A 21,130-nucleotide genomic window follows, 5' to 3' on the forward strand; every position below is an offset into this window, starting at 1 on the left:
TGTGTCTCAAGAACTATCATTACGGTGATTTGACTCATGGTTAAGTTTGTTTCTGGTTTATGAACAGCGAAAAGTGTTTTGACAACAATTCTAAACGAAACTTATGACTTTATGAATAAAGAGTAAATGACGATAACTTTGTAGTAAAAAGTTTTTAAAGATAACGAAAATACTTGGAAAGGGAAAAGATAAGTGACTCGAAGTAAATGTTTTAAGTTTTGAGAAATTGCTGGAAATGGAAACTTGGCGAAATGTAAATGCAAAGGTAAAAATGATGATAAAATACTGAAAATAAGGGCAATTCGACAGAAGAAAAGACAGTGAATAATTTTAATTTAAATAACTTGTATGAAATAGATAACATGAACGAAATTATGGTGTTCTTCATACATACATTTTCAGCATAAAACTCTTTTCTCTCGCTCTGGTACTTTGAGTATATTTTGTGAATTTCTGTATATCTGTTTGAACACACCCCTGAAATCTAAAACTAAGACCCCTATTTATAACAATTCGACCCTAACGGCCTCTACATAGATGACTGCCACGTTCGACATTTTCAAGCGTTGCATGTCTAAGATGTTTCCATGTGTTGGCCTGACGAAACTGCTTCGTTTAAATTTCAAATCTTTCTCGCTTGAAGCTCCGACTCTGTCAAAACGCCTACGTCGAAGAGAGCTTTGTGGAAATCAAAAATCTTTTAAGTCTCAGGCTTCGACAAGAAAGATTTGTTTACCCAAGAAAAGAATTCAACAAACAACTTCGACACAACCATTTTTTATTTATTCTCCAAAACGTAACACTTCCAAATAACTTCAACTATTTGTCGAAATCTCCAGTTAACAAATTGCCCCCAATAAATGTCTATTTCGAATCAATGTAGAAATGGGCATTTTTTGTAATCACCAGATTTTGACCAGAGACCTTTCATAGACCTAAAAGTCCATATTTGTCAGTTAATCATGATTAACTTTTTCAAAACGTCTCATCAAAACGTGTGCGCAGTTATTTGCCATCATGAATTTCAACTTCCAAGAAAATGAACAGTAATCCTTGTACCTTTTTCTCAGAAAAACCACCACGTGGCCCACTACCCTGGCAAAGTGTAACCAATCAGCTTTGTAGGTCAATACTATAAAAGCTCACTTGTCATTTCTTTCTTCCTTTTTACGAAAATCTTCATTTTCAACCTAAGTTCATCTTCTAAAACTTCTCTGAAAATGTCTCTTCTTTCCTAAAACCCTAATCCTTAAAAAATCTCCAAAAACCCATTACAATGTCTTCTGATAAACAGCAAAAGCAATCAAAGAACATCAAAGGTGCTGGATCGTCAAAAAGTTCTGCTTCTCAGAACATTCCAACTAGCACAACCATAACTGTTGGGGATCGGGAGTACATCACTGTTCCAAAACTTATGAAAGAACAGAAAGCGATTTTTGCTTCTCAGGTAATGGTTCCTTCCTTACTTTCTGGAAATGTTTTAGGGTTTTTAGGCCCATTAGTCTCTGAAGAACATTTAGAGAAATGTGCGAAGTTTTTTCCCTGTTATCATAATACCAAACCCATAGCCAACAAAACCGTTTCCTCCAGAAATAATGAGGATCCAATCCAAAGAGAGGCTTTTCAACTGTATTTTATCACTGATAGTTTCAGACCCTTTCGATCTTGTCCAACTCTAGACAAATCCTATCTAGCTTGGTTAACGAAAGTTGAGAAGAAGAAAGCTTCATTTTGGAAAGAATTGGGTATTTGTGACCTAATCCAGATGTCGAAGCTGGGGTTTAGTTACTGCCAACTGTAACACCTCAAAATTTGCCCTCCTCTCTTGGGACTAGCTTAACATATTTGCATATCATTTTAGGACATTAGGCATTGCATGTTGCATATCATGTGGTCATATTGTGCAAGTCATCCTTCTAAGTCTTGATCAGAAGATAAGAGGTGGAGATGCAAGCCTAGGGTTTTATTGACTGATCATTGGCCATCTGAGGATTGGGCTATGAGTTAGGGTTTTTGGAGATTGAGCTACATCTTGGTTGAAATGATACATCATCATCATAATGGTCTTGTATTATCCATAAGATTCAAGAAGATTGATCAGATACCTTGGGATTAGGGTTTTGACCACTGGTCAATCCTAATCAGTTGCATTGGGCCAATCAGGGCATAGCAAGGAGATGGGGTCTACAATGGATATGGGGATCATCTTGTGAATGTATTGAGCTTATGGAGGCTAGGGTTTCACCATTGAGCCATTTCATCAAGAGATTGGGGCTCAGCTTGATCAGTAAATTGCCAAATTCATCTATCAGTTGAAAAGTCAACTGTGGTCAACTGTGCTTGATTTTATGGATTTGGAGGTGGGAGAGGGCAAAAGACACTTCATTCATGTTGGAACAAGTGTTATTTGACATGTCAAAGCTCACGAATGGAGAAAATAAAGTCAGAACAAAAATTGCCAAAAATAGAAAGTGACTTGTAATGGAAGTTTCCAAAAATGGAAAGTTTTTGACCACAAAATTACATGTCCAAAGAAGCTTCAAATGAAAATTTGTTCAACATGAAAGTTGTAGATCTTGGTCTCACCTTTCCAAAAAGTCCAAGAACTTAAAATTCCCATGTATGGTTGGCAAGTTATGATCCATTCATTTTCCAAAAAGGCCTATAATCAAAGTGGCATAACTTTCACATGGAATGTCCAAAATGGGTGATCTTTTTATGAGCAAACTCCATTTCACATGTACTTTCATGGTGCATAATCAAAATTCATAAAAAATGGTCACATAAAAAGGTCAATTTTCAAGTGCACTAATTAAAATCCAAGGGCAAAATGGTCCAACTTGAGAAATACTTGGAATTTTGGAATGGGAGTTTTTGCAACACATCACAAATGCCAAATGTGACTTGTTCCAACTGTCATGAGCTGTCAAGGATCAATATTTGGCTAGGCTATTTTTGAACTCTCACTTTAAGTGTATTTTTGGCATGGCATAGTGAAAATGAGAAATACAAGGCCAATTGACATGAGACCAAAGCCAACACATTCCAAATGGCATTTAGAAGATGTCTGAGCTGTCACATTGCTGTCATATAGCCTAATGTGAAATGTCACTTTTGCCCTTGCATTAAGAATTTGACATTATGCTAATTATTTCATTTTGGCTAATTGGTGATTAAGAGAATGATTAAGGCATGAGTATAAAGCTCTAATTGTAACTGAATTGCAAATCACAATCACAATTCTCAAGGCTTGTAACTGATTTTCCCTCCAAATTCACAAAAACTCAAGAATCTTCATCAAGCTTCTTTGGATCCAATCTTCATCAATTCTCCACCAAAGTGAGAAATTCTTGTTGCTTCATCTTCCTTGGATCAAGATCTCCATCTGTTTGGACCTCTCCATTGCCAACAACATCAAAATCGCAACTGTTTATAAGGTGCACAACAATGGCAACTTGATGATTCTTCCAATTGAGGCATCTTTGAGCTAAAGTACGCATTGCATTCATCTTCCTCAACCTTCTTCTTCATCTGTTTTGAAGAATTACATCAAGACACGTGCAAATCATCACTGTCTTCACCTACAAGGTTAATTTTCGAATCTCTTCATTTCTTAAACTATGCTAGGGCTTTTGTAGAGCTTGCAACGTAGATGAACATGATGTAATTGGTTTTTGATTTGGTGAACTATTGAATGTGTAATCATGATTTGAAGTTTGATATGCATTTCTTTTTTGGATCGATCCCGTGGCTGTGTTGAGAATTAGATTAAATAGATTACATATTCATGATCCTTGTGTTCATACGGTTCCAATGGTTATAAACATGTTGATTTTGGTGAAGATTCATTGTTCATGATGTTTATGCGTTTTCTGGAAAATTGTTGGTGAAGAACGATGAAATAGTGATGTTTGATCCGTGTTTTTGCCTTGCTGTTTGAATAAGCTGTTTAGCGCCGGTTTTAACCAATCAGAACATTTCCTGGCCGTGTATCAATACGACGCCGTTTTGGCGTATTGCTTCAAAATTGCAAAAATGCCATTGCAGCATTAAATTAATTTATTATTCTTATTTCTTTTTCTTTTCATTTTCATTTTTGATTACAAATCTTTAAAAAATCATAGAGACCTCAAAAGTCATCCAAATTTTGTGAAATTTTTTGTGCCATGCTCATGAGGATGTGTAGAATTTTATGGTTATTTTTGTGAATTTTTTGCATGTGTGGAAAAATAGTTGACCTAGGGTTTGTTTCAATGTGTGCATTTTGTATATGTTTTGCCAAATCTATCATGAAATGCTCATACCTTTAAAGAAATGGATGAAAATGTTTGTGCTTATTCTGGACATGTTGATGGTGATTTTAATGTAGAGTTTGTGATTTTTGGATACTTGGTGTTGGAGATATGATTTTTTGAATCTAGGTGTGACAATTTGTGTCACACCAAGCTAGGTCAACTTTCTGATTTTATTTGCCTGACCTAGAGATGTTAAATTGCTCCAATTTTTTGCATGAATGAACATTGATATGTCAAGATTACATGTGATTTTTTCTGGAATTGTTGATGGAGTTTTCTAATTGATTGATAATTTTCTTCTCTGTATGCTCATTTGGTGATCTTGTGTGACACATGTTGGCATTTTGCTTGTGAAATTCTCATATGGTATTGGATGAAGATGAAATTTGGTATGTAGATTCTAGACACATTATAGGACATCATGGTTTTGATCCCATTCATTTCTTAATTGTTTTCACTGTTTTATGATTTTTGGAAGGTGATGCTTGTGTTGATACCTTGAATTGGTTTGTGTAATTGTGTCTGGACTTCTTGATTTTCATTGACTTACCTTCTTTTGTCCAATTGAGCTGAAAATTGACATGCTATACATTGAATGGGTCCTGTTTAGGTGTGAATTTTTGTGGAATTAATTGAATTGTTTTGATATGGATTTGATTGAGATAGTTCTGTTTGGTCATTTGAAGTTGCAAATTACATGATTGATGTTAAATTGTGCATGAAATGATAATGGTGAATGGTATGAGCATGGGACCAATTGCACTTGCTTCTAATTTGTTTGAATATGATTTTGGTTGGTTTGCACTTGCTGTTTTGATTTTTTTATCCCCTTTGGACCCTAGGCTTGGCCTAGTGGTCTAGTTTCTCACATTTGGTTTGGATTTTCAGGATGAAATGCAAAAGGCTTAAGGGAAAAAGTGCAAGTTGATTAAATTGAGTTTTGTTTGATGTTGTGAACTAACATTGGCTTTGTGTTGTAGGGTTTGATGCTTGAGCTTGAGCTCATGGCTTGCACTTATGTGCATTAACTTGTGTTGTCTGTATAGATTGACTTTTGCTGTTTATTGTTGGTTTGTCTGAGTACTGATGATACTTGATTGATTTCAGGTACATTTAGTCGCTTACAGTTCTTTAAGAACTTGCTTGTTGTTGCTTGGTTTTTTAACCAGTTGAGGTAGAATCTCTATACTTCATGTAGTCTGGAAGACCTGGCCTGTTACCTGGCCAGGCAACTGTCTGAAGTCCTCCTTAAGAGGCGATGTTTGTGATTGTTTACTTTTGTGCCAAGCAGGTAAAGACCTCTATGAGGCAATTGGCGGAACCCAAGGGATATGCAATCTATCCCCCGCTATTCTGTTGAGTCGTCCCTCTGCTCACACCACTGTGTTGACGCATTGGGACATAAACCCAAGATCTTGTACTTTGTACAGTTGTGTCAGAGTCTTGAGCGTAGAAGGGTCCCTCCATTCTGGACCCACGCTCCTTTGTCTGAAGCTCTCCCTGGTCAGGGATAAGAGCTGTGAAGTCTAATCTTCACTCACCTTTCATCTGCTTCACCTTAGCCCCGCAATGGCAAGGTTAAGAGCGAATACTACCCATGTACAGATGACTTGCTTCGGCAGTCAAACCCATTGTTTGAGCCTCACTTGACTGGTTATAGTGTGTGCTTTGTGAATATTTGTTTGCTCTGTTTGCTTGTATGCTTGTATGCTTGTTTTCCTGGATAGGATTAGCTTGCAGTTGTGCAAGTAGGTAGAAACCGTAACATAGGGCAATGATGCATGATAACACTAGGCTCGAGTCCAGCTCCCTGGTAGTGTGTCTTCCCTTGGTTTCTGGCTAGATTTTCTTTCCCTTTCAGGGGAACTACATCGCCCTGATCCTCGTTCCAGACGAGGTATGTAGGCAGGAGACCGTGCGAGGTCTCTCCGGGCACTTTTTTTTCTTTTTGTGTGCGTTTGCTTGTTATCTGCTTGTGTGTCAGGATATGGACGTAAGCCCAGCGATTGGCTGTACGTATCCTGATTGTGTTTGTTAGGTTCGGAAGCTGACGTAATTCCATCGAGTGGTTGTCGGGTTCCAGGTTTGCCTGTGGGTGTGTGTGTTGTTTGGCGTGCGTGAGCCGAACTACGGCAGCTCTGATTCTCGTTCCAGACGAGATACGTAGGCATAGGATGCGACGTCCTATCGAGCTCTCTTCCCCTTAACCCCACCTGTGTTGTCTTCGGTGTGTGTGTGTGTGTGTGGTGTTTTAGCAACCTTTTCTTTTCTTTTAGAACGTGGATCCCGTCGAGTACGACGGACGTGAGGGGTGCTAATACCTTCCCCTTGCGTAACCGACTCCCGTACCCTTTCTCTTTGGTCGCGAGACCATGCTTTTTCCAGGTTTCTCTGAGCGTTTCCTTTCCCTAACTTGGGATAAATAACGCGCAGTGGCGGCTCTGTTTGTGTTTTTTTTGTTTTAGCCCGCCGGTTGTTTTTTCGCGGATGCGACACCAACCTTTATTATTATCTAGCCTATATTTCTGGGATAACACATATAACACCTTTCATCTCCCTTGTGGAATGATGACTCCTACGCTTTTCGACGTAGCTGCCATTTCTGGACTTCCTCCGATAGGAGAAACCTTTGACCCCTACCAAGACTGCGAAAACTTGATTGACTTCAACGTCAAGAATACTTCGTTCAGTACTTATATTAATATGTATCACGCTGATGGGGAAGAAGTTTCTGACATAGAACATATAGTATTCTTAGGTCTATGGTTGTCCAAGTTCTTCTTTTGCTGTAAATCTCTGCAAGGTTCAAAGAGATTTTTAACACTCGCTAACCAATTGCATGCTGGTCGAAGAGTGTGTTTAAGTGAACTCTTATTGGCTAGTTTGTATGAAAGTCTAGGATCGGCTAGTGCCAAGTTAAAGGAGTATGAAGCTGGTACCAATTTATTACTATCTGGGCCTTATCGGCTTCTTCAATTGTGGCTCAATGCTACTTTTGAATACTTTTTGCCAACACAAGGAAACGTTGATGAAAGTGCCCCAAAGATAATAAATCGAAGCATTGAGGGCACCAGACTCCTTCAACTGACTTCAGCTGATGATGCTGACAACATACATACTTCCCTCACCAAATACACCTTAATGTTCTCGAAGCGTCACCATTTCTTTCCTTCGATGGCTCCTTTTGCCAGTCGAACCCATGGTCCTTCCTGGTTTACTGCTTCGCTCGAAGATGTTGTGAAGAACGCCAACACAGAGATAGAAGATATATGGCATGCCTTTCTCTTCCCAAGGCTGCTTGTTTCTAGGATCCTTCCAGTAAAGAGCCATGTGTGTCTGTTGGCTTATCAACCTAATTTTGTCTCTCGACAATTTGGGTTGTGTCAACTTATTCCTGTTTCTTTATTCAAACGAAAGCGCGAGATCTGTTGTGCGGGGACTGAATGAAGCGCTCGAGACATTGCAATCCACGAAGAATTCCATGCAAACTTTGCTGAATTCCAATTAATAGCCTACCAACCGCCGTTCTATTCCACCAATGGTTTTGCCACTTGGTGGACATATTTCTATTCCAAGAATATGTTTTCTACTGCTGAAATCAAAGAACGTCTAACGAAGGCCTTTTCATCTTTGCAGGAAAATGTCCACAAGGGTAAGCTTACTCACTCTGAAGAAATCCAAGCATTCCAAAAGTACTTTGAAACTGTCTATGACCCCACGGACCTTGTTCGAACTATTTGTGACGCAACGCCAATTTTAAAAGAGAAATTTGAAAAGCAAATTGCCAAAAGAAAATCTCTCAAAGCTGTAAAACCTGAATTTAAATATGATCTGGCCTTTGAGTGCGAACCACCCAAATTTCCAAATTTACCCAGTGCAGATTTTGCTGTGTCATTTTTCCCCCTTACCCAAACTGGTTCATATGTGGGGACATTTTTTCACATGCTGAAAAATGAACAACAAAAACCTGCCAAAAGAGTAGTTGCAACCAAACATACCTTAAACAGTTTCAAAGGCTTTCTTCACTTCGACTTAGATGCAGTGAGAATTACTTCCCCGACATGTGAAGGTGTGGAATGTTTGGATTTCTTGGTTTTACAACTCCTTTTCGTCTTTTCACCAATCTTTTAAACATTTGCATGTTTCGACTAACTCACATTCTTCTTTAGCTATCGAAAGGAAGGTGGCGAAGAAAGAGAAGCCTGTGGCGAAAGCCAGTTCGAATACTGCTTCTAAGCCAACTACCTCTTCAAGCCAGGGAGTGCCTTTTGGTGCTGCTCCAGAAAAAATGAAGAAGAGTTCAAAGGTATTACATCAAATAACTTCTTTGTCTCTTTCGTATTTTTCTAACTATTATAATTTTCTTTTTCAGGGTAGTGGCAAGTCTCCTTTGACGCCCAAGAAAAGAAAAGTCTCCACTGCTAATATAATTCTTGTCGAAGATGATGAAGAAGATAATCCTCCAACTCCACTTAAGAAAAATCAGAAAAAGAATAAGGCAACAGTTGCCCCTTACCAAACAAATAAACAACAAGGTGTCGAAACCAACATTCTCCCTCCTCTTCCAAAGAAAACTCAATCCCAACCCTCTGGTGGCGCAGCACTGGAGCACATTGGGAGCAATGCTTCTGACCCTGAGGCTCAGCAGGTAGACTTCGACCTTGAGTATTTTATCTTTCGACAAACTCATACTTTATTCTAACACTTTGTTTTTAGGACAAACCTACCACTCCCCTCATTTCTACCGCCAATCAGAGTGATCCTTTGAGCGGCATGAATCCATCTCCTCCTCCGACAATCAGCGGTGTTGCCCAAAACAAAGGATCTTCGACTGGAGCCCAAAATCTAGAAGGAGATAACACCCAGAACGAACAAGAAACCTTTTCTCCTGGTGAAGATGGTAAAAAAGATTCGAAGCACGTTAACGAGAAGGACTCAACAGAGAAAGAAGATTCAGAGGATACTCCTAGTAATTCTCCTGCAAGAGTTGGGTTCCCTTCAGATGATGCTGATGAGGATGATCAGGATTCTGATGAGATTGAGGGGTACTTTCAGGAAGATGAAGACATGAATGTGGGAGAAGCTGATCCTGAAGAAAATCAAACTCGAACTGGTGACGCCAACGTCGACACGATCCCAAATCCAATTAAAGTTCGACCATCCATCATCCAGACTTCGCCTATATCTCTTACTGAGAAGGAGAAAAAAGCTTTAAAACAAAATGATCCCCTCAAGTATGTAAGGTTAATGATGGCTCAAAGAGAATCTTCTTCAGAGCAAAGCATTTCTGGAGCTTCGACCCATTCTGGTGCTAGTGCAAGCGAAACATCACATGACGAACTCCTTCAGCAGGTGAAGAAGGCAGTTTTTGATGTAGATCTCTTTGAAGAATTAAGGAATAATGTGGGAGCGAGCTTTGGCATAAAGAAGCTGATAAGCAAGATTAACATCACTGCTTGCCCCACTGATATAGGTGAAGCCCTTATCGACATTCAGAACCTCATTGACCAAGTTTGTGCTGAATACCATAGGGAGGTGGATGCCAAAGCAAAGCTTCTATCAACTGAAAAAGCTCAAGCCACTGAGTTTGACAATGCCCTTCAAACTTCACAAGCTTTTGAGGAGTTAGCCGCTTTCAGAAAATCAGCCCAAGCAGAATTCGACACTTATACTGCTTCGATACGTCTCTGGGAATCTCATATTGCAGAATTGCATCAACATACATTCACATGCATCAACATACATACAAAATGAAACAGTTATGGCCCCTAGCGCAATTGTTCTCCCAAGCCAATGACAGAACCTAAGCTAACCTAATAACAATCTAAGCTTCTCCAAGCAAGATCTTCAAGGTTGTCCTCCTTTGATATTGTATTCTTCTCTTTCTTCATAGAATTACATCACATAAAATAAACTCATTTTACATACGAGGGAGTGATATGAGAAAAGAAGTTACATTAAGAGATTAAAAGAGAGACACGACACGCAGGTCGTATTTTAAAATCTCAAAACAAAATAAAGGAAAACTAAGGCCATAACCGATCACCACAAGACAATAATAATAAACACATTGTTATTATTAATTTAAATTCTATTAATTAAATAAACCAAATTAAATTTCGGCGACCGATCACACTTCGCAGAGTTAGCCGGGGGTTCCGCTGACCGTTCAACGGACGGGGGTCAAGGGGGCAGCGCCCCCTGCGGGGTTGTTAGGGGCAGCACCCTGACACAAAATTTTAATGAACAATTCATTTGAAATCAACGTCGATTTTCGCATGAACACTTGATACTTTAAAGCACAACTCTTGCGTAGTCACAACCCTAATCGCATAACTCTTTGACAACACAACCCTTGTACCGTCATGAACCCTACCGCACCAATTTCAGACCGTCAAACACACCTCGATTGTTAACTCAGTATGATTGATCAACACGTCATTGCTTCACCATACTAATGTCGGATCAAGAAGCAAATGACCATTGATCGCTCAAAGGAAACCAACCATTAAGTGTTTGAATGAACGAAATAGAAACAGTATATCATATATACCGTATTTTGCATTAGGATTACTTATATCATATATATAACTTGATCGATCTTAATTGTGTAACCTATGGACAATCGATGTATCGCTGCTTCATCATACTAATGTCGGATTCCGAAGCATAGTCAACATCAATCATCCAAAGCATACACACATGATGCCAAATTTAGTTACTCGTTTATTCTTTGATTCATTCTGTCTTTTAATCGTATTAATACAGAAAATACAGAAAATAAACAGCTATCAGATGCATGGTTTCGTAAGTGGCTCTGATACCACTGAAGGAGAAGAATGATGCAAAATACAGCGAAATTTAAAAATTTCTCCTTTAGTGATCCTTACGAATGGACATGATCAGTGATAGAATCATTACCTCTTGTGGCGATTGAAACCTTTGATGTAGATCTACAGAGCGATCACGAATGTTGAATGGTGATAACGTCTCTACTCAGTCCACACGAACGTTGAATGGTGACAACGCCTCTACTCAATCCACACGAACGAATTCCTTCAATCTCAGTGCTAGCTGCTACGAATGAAGGCTTTGAGAGAGAGAGATAGAGATAGAGATAGAGATAGAGATAGAGATAGATAGATAGATAGATAGATAGATAGATAGATAGATAGATATATATATATATATATATATATATATATATAATATATATATATATATATATATATATATATATATATATATATATATATATATATATATATATATATATATAGAGAGAGAGAGAGAGAGAGAGAGAGAGATAAAGATAGAGATAGAGATATAGATAGAGATAGATAGATAGATAGATAGATAGATAGATAGATAGAGAGAGAGAGAGAGAGAGAGAGAGAGAGAGAAATGAAATTACAACTGCACAAGTGCTTCTGTACAAGGTTTCTATTTATAGAACCACTTGTGTGGGTTGCAAGCTAAAAAAGCCCACTTAAGTGTATGTGGCTCATATCTTATGATATGCAAAAATCACTTAAGCGTGTAGTACCTTACCATATTTCGTATTCTACTTAAGTACACCGACCTTACGATGTTCTACAATTCACTTAAGTGCACCGTACCTTACGGTGTTCCTTAGTTACTCTATCTCTCATCAATCCGTTCTTTTGTGTGTGATCCTGTAGGTTTTCGCGACATTAGCAATTATATTAAATCACGTATTTAACATAATAAACAGTAAGTGGTATCTAGCAACACATCACTGCTACCTAAGACACGAAAATGTCATGTGACCTGACAAATCCTTTTGTGATAATACTAATGTGTATAATTATACTTTTGCCCTTATGTTTATATTAAACACAAGGCATAAACCGTGTCATCCTTGTCCAGTTCAAAATTGGGCCCATAGACATTTATCCTGCTACGTAGGATGGGTAAATTCCATCTAGGTCACTCATGTCCCTCAGCATCCTTCTTTGATTACCCATCAACTGTCTTTATGGTCATCTAGTTACAGACAATGTTTGATCAGCAATAAAGCACTCGACTCTACATCTAGGGTACATAGTGGTTTCATGTCAAAGGGTGGTATACACTGTTATCACCATGAGAATAACTTATGACACTTAGCATAACATTCTATATAGTATTCTCATAGCTGGTCAATCCAGTATAAATATTACTCTCAATATTGATACTTATGTTTAAGACTTGATAACTCCTTATCCATGATCCATGAGATGTGATCATCAGTCTATATACATAATATTCTTAATACTTTAATGTTATCCCACTTCACAACAAAGCCCGACTACGAATTCTTTAAGAATAGTGTCCTTATGTTTAATGGGATCTCATGATTAAGTCACCCTTGATACATTAAACGGACTAGCTATTCTAGGGACTTTATTAAACAAACATAATAAAGAAAAATCCTTTTATTATTAATAAATAATTCAATACAAGTACCAAAAGTATTGGCCTCTATGGCTTACACCAACACGACATCCTCAAGCTGTTTGATAAGCTTTCTTGACACAAGTTTCCTGCCCCTGCGGCCAAGTACCTGATTGAATTTGAAGCTTTCTTCACTCAACTTGTCAAAGACATCGCTCTTCATCGGTACTCTGATTTTCAACTTAAAATGAAAATCAACGAGATGAGACGAGAATGAGACTTTAGTGAAGTTTGTGAGAGGAAGCTCAATGATTTTGAGGCCCAGAAGCTAGAGCGTCTCAAACAGCAGCAAGCATTCGACCAACAAATCTCAGACTATCAAGCTCAAATAGCTGAACTTACCAAGAAGATTGCTGAAGTCGAGGAACAAAAGGATTCCTTGGACTCGACTGAACCTCTCTCGGCTCAAGGCGTTATCGATCAGGAGATTCTCAAGGGGATTACACATGGTGAGAAGGCCCTTGAAATTAAAGAAAGGATTGGCTAACTGCAAGAGAAGAGGGACCTCCTTGACAACAGGATTGGCCATGAGAAGTCCCTTTTTGAAGATTTTAAATCTAGGTTTCCTTCCTAATGTATTTTTCTATCGAGATAACATAACTCCGCTTGGAGATTTTATATTCCATATTGGCCTTTTCCATTTTAGCATTGATAGTTAATGACAAGTTTTATTACCTTTTGATTTGAATCTCTTGGAGCATAGGTTTATATTTTATCAAATATTTCCCATTTACCCTCCCAATTCGACGACCATTTTCCTAAAGTTCGATCTCTTTGATCCATAGGTAAAATCACCTTCCAAACGTAATCATTTATTGCAAAGGTTTTTATCTTAACCTTTTTGTTGTACGCTTTGGCCATACGCGCTTTTTGTCGTATCACCATGTGTATTGCAACCAACCTTTCTTCACTAAATCAGTCATTTCGTCGAACATCAGTCTCCAATATTGTTCAGACGAAATTTTGTTTTGACGTTGCACCCTAACTGATTGTAAACAGATTTCTGCTGGCAACACGACATCATGCCCAAATGTCAAACGAAAAGGCGTTGAATTCGTTGTCGCCTTTGGGGATGTTTGACACACCCATAGAATTTGATCTAATGTTTTATGCCAATTTTTAGGTTTTTGGGGAACATGTTTTTTGATCAAACCAATGATCACTCTATTGGCTGCCCCGACTTGGCCATTTGCTTGGGCATAGTAAGGCGTGGAAGTAACTAACTTGAAACCTGTCTCAGCAGCAAACTCTTGCATCTTTTGACCAACAAAAACTGAACCTTGATCTGTAGTAATGGTTTCAGGGTTATATAGAATGTGTTTTTGAATGAATTTGATCACGCCCTCTTGATCCACTTTTATCAAAGGGATAACTTATATCCATTTTGTGAAATAGTATATACCTACTGGGTTAAATTTTTGTTGTTTTGACGATGCTGGTCGAATCTCACCGATGACATCTATCGCCCAACCTCAAAAGGGACATGGCTTGATGATTGCATGCAACTCGCTGGCTGACACATGTTGAATGCTTGCGTGTATTTGACATTATTGACACCCTTTGTCAAAGTCAATGCAATATTTTAACACCCTTGGCCAGTAAACACCTTGTCGAAATAATAACCATTTTATTTTATGGCCAGCTTGGTGGGCCCCACATATTCGATTGTGTACCTTAGACATTGCCAAGTATGCTTTTGCATCCCCAAGACACTTGAGCAACACTCCTTCTAGAGTCTTTTTCAATAACTCATTTCCCATACGTACATAGCTTAATGCTCTATACTTGATTTTTCTGTCAGTGTTTCCAACTAGATTTTCTAGGTACTCTATGATTGGTTTTCTCCAACCTGACTGCGGCAAATTATCAATGGAAAAAACTTCATGTCTTTCAAAATTTTCAAATTTTTTACAGAAGACCTCTGCCCCCCCCCCCCCCCCCCCCCCCCCAGTTTTTGGGATTGCCTTTTGGGTGAAGGTGGAACTTTTGACACCATCTTTTCTTTCAGCTTAATAAAGTCCTTGAGCCTATCTTTCGACACTTTATACCTAAATGCAATTTGTGCTAAATTGTTAGCTTCTTGATTTTCTATTATAGGCACATGTGTGATGCTGACAACCTCGAAACACTCTAATAGGCATTTCGCCATTGTGAAATACATCAGCAGATTTTCTTTAATGCATTTATATTCTTGTGTGATTTGTTTGATCACTAGCTATGAATCACCCTTTATCTCGACCTTCTTGGCTCCAAAATCCCTCAAGATTTTGAGGCCAGTGATTAGAGCTTCGTATTCTACTTCATTATTGGAACACCTTCTGTCGACTTTACATTTGAATTTCGTCGGAATGTCTTGTGGGGATAATATTAAGATCCCAATGCCTGTTCCATTTTTGTGACTTTACCTGTCGAAGTATAACCTCCAAGGGTTCGTGTCGACCATGTTTAGTGATGGTTCAACTATTGCGTGATCTACAATAAAATATGCCACTATTTAGCCTTTCATAGCCCTCAAAGGCATATATGTTAAAGAAAATTCAGTTAATGCTAGTGCCCATTTCCTAATTCGACTATGTAGAATAGGTTTAGACAACATATGTTTAATAACATCAAAATGAGACGAAACATAAACATCAACTGGTTTTATATATTGCTTTAATTTCATATATGATAAGTACAACCATAGGCATAATTTTTCAATCATAATGTACCTAGTTTCAGCATCTACTAAAATTCGACTGAGGTAATAGATGGGTCTTTCGACACCACTATCATCCTCTTGTGCCAACATACTTTCTATGGTCATGTCCAATGCAACAATATATAACCTCATATTCTTATTCATACTAGGTGGCAATAAAATGGGAGGCTTTGTGAGGTACTCCTTGATGGTGTCAAAAGCCTCATGCTGCTCTCGTTTTCAGTGAAAATCACTTTCTTTCTTGATCTTGAGCAGTGGCGAAAAAACCTTCTTCTTGCCACTTAGATTTGAAATCTTCTCAAGAAGTTTATCTTCCCCAACAAAGACCGAAGTCGCTTCTTTGTCGAATGAGGCTTGAGATCCAAAATTACTTTTATTTTGTTTTGGTTGATCTCGATACCTTTTTTGTGCACCACGAAACCTAAGAAGTCTCATGCATGTACACCAAAAGCATATTTTAATGGATTCATTTTTAACCCATATTTTCTCATCCTCTCAAATGAACTTAGAAGATGATCCAAATGACCAATTTCAGATGAAGATTTTATCATAATATCATCAATGTATACTTGCATGAATTTTTCAATAAAATCATGGAATATGGAATTCATGGCTCTTTGATAGGTTACTCTGACGTTTTTCAAACCAAACGGCATCAAAATCCATTCGTATGTTCCCAAAGCTCCGGGACATCGAAATGCCGTCTTGGGAACATCATCTTCTACTATGAGAATCTGATTATAGCCAGAATTACCATCAAGCATACTCAAGTATTCAAAACTTGCGACTGAATTGACTAGCATTTCTACCACTGGCATCGAATACTCATCTTTTGGAGTTGCATTATTTAAGTATCTAAAATTTATACAGACTCTAAGTGTTCCATTTTTCTTGATAACATGTACTATGTTGGCTAACCATTCGACGTACCTTGCAGTTTTGATGAACCAACTTTTGAGCAGTCTTTCGATCTCCTACTTAATCTTTATTGTGATTTCTGGAGCAAACCATCAAGGATGTTTCTTTACTGGTTGTTTTCCTGTCTAAATAGGCAATCAATGTTTTACTATGCTTCGATTTAGGCCAGGCATTTTTCTATAGTCCCAGGCAAAACAACCTCTGTACTCTTTTAATACTTCGATTAGTTTAGCTTTCATATTTGACCCAACTGTAGTGCTTATACAAGTTGGTCTTTTTATGACCCCATCTTCTAGATCTATCTCCTCGAGTGGGTCTTGCCTTTACATTCTCTGCAACTCATTTAATGGGTCTTTCTCAAATCCCAAAGGCTCATTGTCATAAATGCAATCTAACCTCTGGCTTTCTGAAGCTGTTGTTTGGCCTTGTTGGCCATATTCACATTCTTCAACTTTGGCTTTGATAGCCAAATTTTGTAGTTTCTCAGCTTCTAGTGCCAATTTTATTTTGTTCTCAACCAAATAGGCCAAAATTTCTGACTCAGTAGTCATCCTCATCGACTGCAGGCCACCCCGTTGGTGGATTTACCATTTTAGGCTCCCTTGCCTCTTCAGCATACTAGATAAATCCATAATCAGGATCAAGATTCAGGACATGCCCTGTCTTAATAGAAGTGTAGGATCCTGATTCATCATCACAAGGAGCGATATTCGCCAAATGTTGGTCGAAAGATTTCTTCGCGCCTTTGGCCTCGTTGATGTTGTAATAACTTTGATCAGCTTCGATATTCTCAACAATGTCATCTTTCCTCCAGATAATTAACCTTTGGTGTAAGGTCGATGGCGCTGACCTTATCCCATGGATACATTCCCGTCCTAAGAGCAAGTTGAAATTCTCTTTAGAGTTTATCACCATGAAAAGCGTCGATCGTGTGGTTGTACCAACGACTAGTTCGACTTGGATAACCCCAAGAATGTTACTGGTTTTTCCTTCATAATTGGATAAAACCATGTTGCGTTGTCGGAGATCAGGGTCAAATTTTCCCATTTTCTTAAACAAAGTGCGAGGCATTAAATTGACAGCTGCTCCTCCATCCACTAACACTTTATTCACCGCTACTCCGTCGACCTTTGCCCTTATGAACAATGGTTTCAAATGATACATCATTCCTGGACTAGGCTTTTTCAAACATAGCCTTTTTTTCCTCCACCACGCTATAGTTCATAACATAGTAGCATAATGGTTTGTCTTCGGCAATTTCATTTGATACGAAATCCTCATTTGCTTCAGAGACTTTCGACACCATATCATATTATGCGGGCAATACCAACACGATGACGCAGTTGACGATGAAATCTTCACCATAAGTATCGTCATTAGTATCATCATACATATCGTCATCTAGTGACGAATTATATTCTTCATCATACTGGGGGGAATACTCGGGTTCTTCCTCATCTGACTGAGGAGAATATTCAGGCTCCTCCTCATTCGATTGAGACGTGTACTTAGATTCTTTCTTATCCTCGACATGAGATGTGCATTACATGCTTTGAGATAATACTATCCCTTTCTCTCCTGAAGGGTCCATGGTCATGGGCACTGTCTGGTTTTCCATAATTTTACCTTTTTCAATCCACACTCCTTTTGGATATTGTCTTTTCTGTGCAGTTTCAGCTGTGAAGTCAAAGTCTCTTTCCTAGATTTCTTGTTTCTCTGATAACGCCTCTATTGCGTTCTTGTCATATGGTTTTTCCCTTTGTAATTAGGGGAAAACACATAACCTCTGGGTCCGACCCTCTTCTCTGAAGTCTTTGCTTCTTTCTCCAGATCAAGCACTCTCCACTTTTTCCTTTTGCTCCCCTTCTGATCCATAGATTCCACCCACTTCTCTTATGGGATATCAGACAGAGGAAGAAAGGTCTTTGGTAGAGGCTGCTAGAATTACCTTCAGTACTCTTCATTTCTCCGAGGCGCCCCACTTTTGTCGAACACATACCTTGGGATGTTGAGTTTTTCCTCTTTCAGTGCCTTCTTCTTATCAGCTTCATACTTTTCAGCGGCTTTCTCATCGAACACAACATTGAACCTTGGACATAGTACCGCCTTCGACCCACTCACTCTGCATTTCTCCTAGAAATCAGTCAGGTCTTCTCAACTTCAGGATAAACTACCTCTAGTTCGTCTTCAGTCTTTTTATCGAAACCATCAGTAGTTTCTACCATCATGCCTTCAAAAGATTCAGCAATCAAAGACTCGTTGAGATCATCAGTAGTCTCAACCATCATGCATTCGAAAGGTTCAGAGAATAAGGCTTTTTCGACCTTCAAAAGATCTAAGTTTACTTGCATCTTTGGCCTTTCTCCAAATTGAAGCATGCCTTGCTTCAAAGCTTTCTACACTAAATCCCTGAAAAGGACACATTGTGATGTTTTATGACCAAGAAAGTTATGAAACCTACAAAATCCCCTTTTCTTTTTCTTCTCTAAAGAGGGATCTTTTAAACCTTGAGGAATAATAATTTGACCATATTTAACTAACAAATCAAATATCTCATCACATTTAGACACATTGAAAGTGTAAGTTTTAGCAACGTATTTATCTGTTTTCTTCGTTTCGATTGGACTTTTCTCGTTCGATGGTTTCAAAAATTTACACGTGTAAGGAGGTCCTGGATTGAGCTCAACCACATTGACCTCACTTTCATTGACAAGCTCTTCATCGTCAGAAGAGTATTCATCAACTGCTACATAAGACACTTTCTCTTTCTTATGGTATCTACCAGTTTTGGTTTTTTCGACTTTCAAGCGTTCGATCTGTCGAACTATATCCGCTAATTGTGCCATATCCATAAGATATTGTGTGTCTAACTTTTCCCTGATAGAATAGTCTAAACCTCCTACGGCTATTTCAACTAATTCATGCATAGAGACCTGAGTAAAGCATCTAGCTTTTAAAAGTCTAAACCTGTTGAGATGTTGATCGACTGACTCAACGGTCTTCTGTTTGACGCTGGCCAATTCTTTCAAACTTCTTTTTTACTGTTCCATATAGAAATGCTCATGGAGCAATCTCTCTAATTGCGTCCACGTATGGACTGATTGCGGAGGTTGCATCGTAAACCAAGTGAACACATTCTTTGTGAGGGAACTTGGGAAATAGTTCAGTTTCAAGTCCTCATTGTTTCCTATGTCACCAACTTCAATTTGATATCTGGGAACATGTTCGACGGTGGACTCTTTAGTGTCTCCGACGAACTTGGTGAACTTTGGAACCTTCCATCCCCTAGGTAATTATGTTTGTAAAACAAAATCTGGTAAGGGACACGAATACTTTTCCCTTTGAAGGCCTGGGTTTACCTTATTTTGAACTATGATTCGTTTGACAATGGCCTCTAAAATTTGTTCCCCAGCCATTGCCTCTTGTCGGACCTGCCTGACCACATGGCTGAGATCTTGATTTATATTGACTAACACAACGGGAGGCCGTTAGGCCACCCTGGGTATTGGTTCGACCACCTGGTGTTCTTGGTCAATTGTTTCATCGACTAACTCCTCACGCCAGACTAGGGTTTCCAGTCGAGGCTGAGGTGGGGGAGTATGTCGAACTTGTGCTCTGGGAGCCCCTAGGAAATCCTCTATTCAGATCATTTAAGTTTCCAGTTGTTGGTAACTCTGAGTCGAATCTTGAATTAACGGTCTAAGTATGGTACCCATTTACTGAGTCAACATATGGACCATTTCGTGATTGCTTTCGTCCATCTGTTGTCTCATGACTGCGACAGAGCTCGATGTGAAAGTTGGGATCGACTGAGATGAAAAACCTAAATCTGGGGGTCGACCGAATTGGTTTACCAAAGGTTCTAACCCCTGGTAGGGTGGGAGTGGCGATGATGGATTTTCGTCAAATGTCGAACTGCTATTATGTATACTTGCCATAAATTCAGTTGGCATTCCTAAGGTTCGATACATGGACACTGTGGAACTGGGCATATATTGCCCTGAAGTTCCCATCATCGTCGGCCTTGGAGTCTCAGGCTGACGCGGTGTCAATATTGGTCCACTATGTGCAGTCGAAACCACATATACAGTGCCAGAACCAACATCAGTTGTTTGCGACACAACTGTATTTCCTCTCAAAGAAGGTTCTTCATTTGGATTTGGACGTGGTGATACCATTTTACCACTACGTAATTGCATATATTAAACACAACGGGTCACACCAGATGTGCCAATTTGTTCGCATGTGGTTATCGCGTGAACAATCTCTAGCCTCCTATTGATGTTTACTTGCAACATCGACTATAAAATCCTAGACTAGGTGTTAAGTATATGGGGTGTCTCGTTGAAATGTTTGGATTAAGAAAACGATAGGTAACAAATGCTTGTAAAAGATGCCGTTAACATAGATGAACAAAAGGCAAGATAAAACCGTAAATGGCAAAACAGATAAAAAGACTTGGTAATTTAAATTGCTTGAAGGTAAATGTGGAAGCAAATATACATTTTGTAGGAATGAACTTTTTTCTCTAGACGTTTGATACTTTGAGTGTTTTCCCTTTGCAATGTTACAAATGCCTCCTCTGAACTAGAAATCAAATCTACTTAAATAGTAATAAAAAATAATTGCTACATGACCGTTGACCATCTACAATGTGCCACGCGTCTGAACCTGCAACCCCACGTCTTTTGCAACTTCCTCCACGTTATGCTCAACTGATTATATCATTTTTGCTTGTTTGACTTCAACTTCGACAGAG

This window comes from Lathyrus oleraceus, chromosome 6, assembly GCF_024323335.1.
Source record: "Lathyrus oleraceus cultivar Zhongwan6 chromosome 6, CAAS_Psat_ZW6_1.0, whole genome shotgun sequence".
Taxonomy (NCBI): domain Eukaryota; kingdom Viridiplantae; phylum Streptophyta; class Magnoliopsida; order Fabales; family Fabaceae; genus Lathyrus; species Lathyrus oleraceus.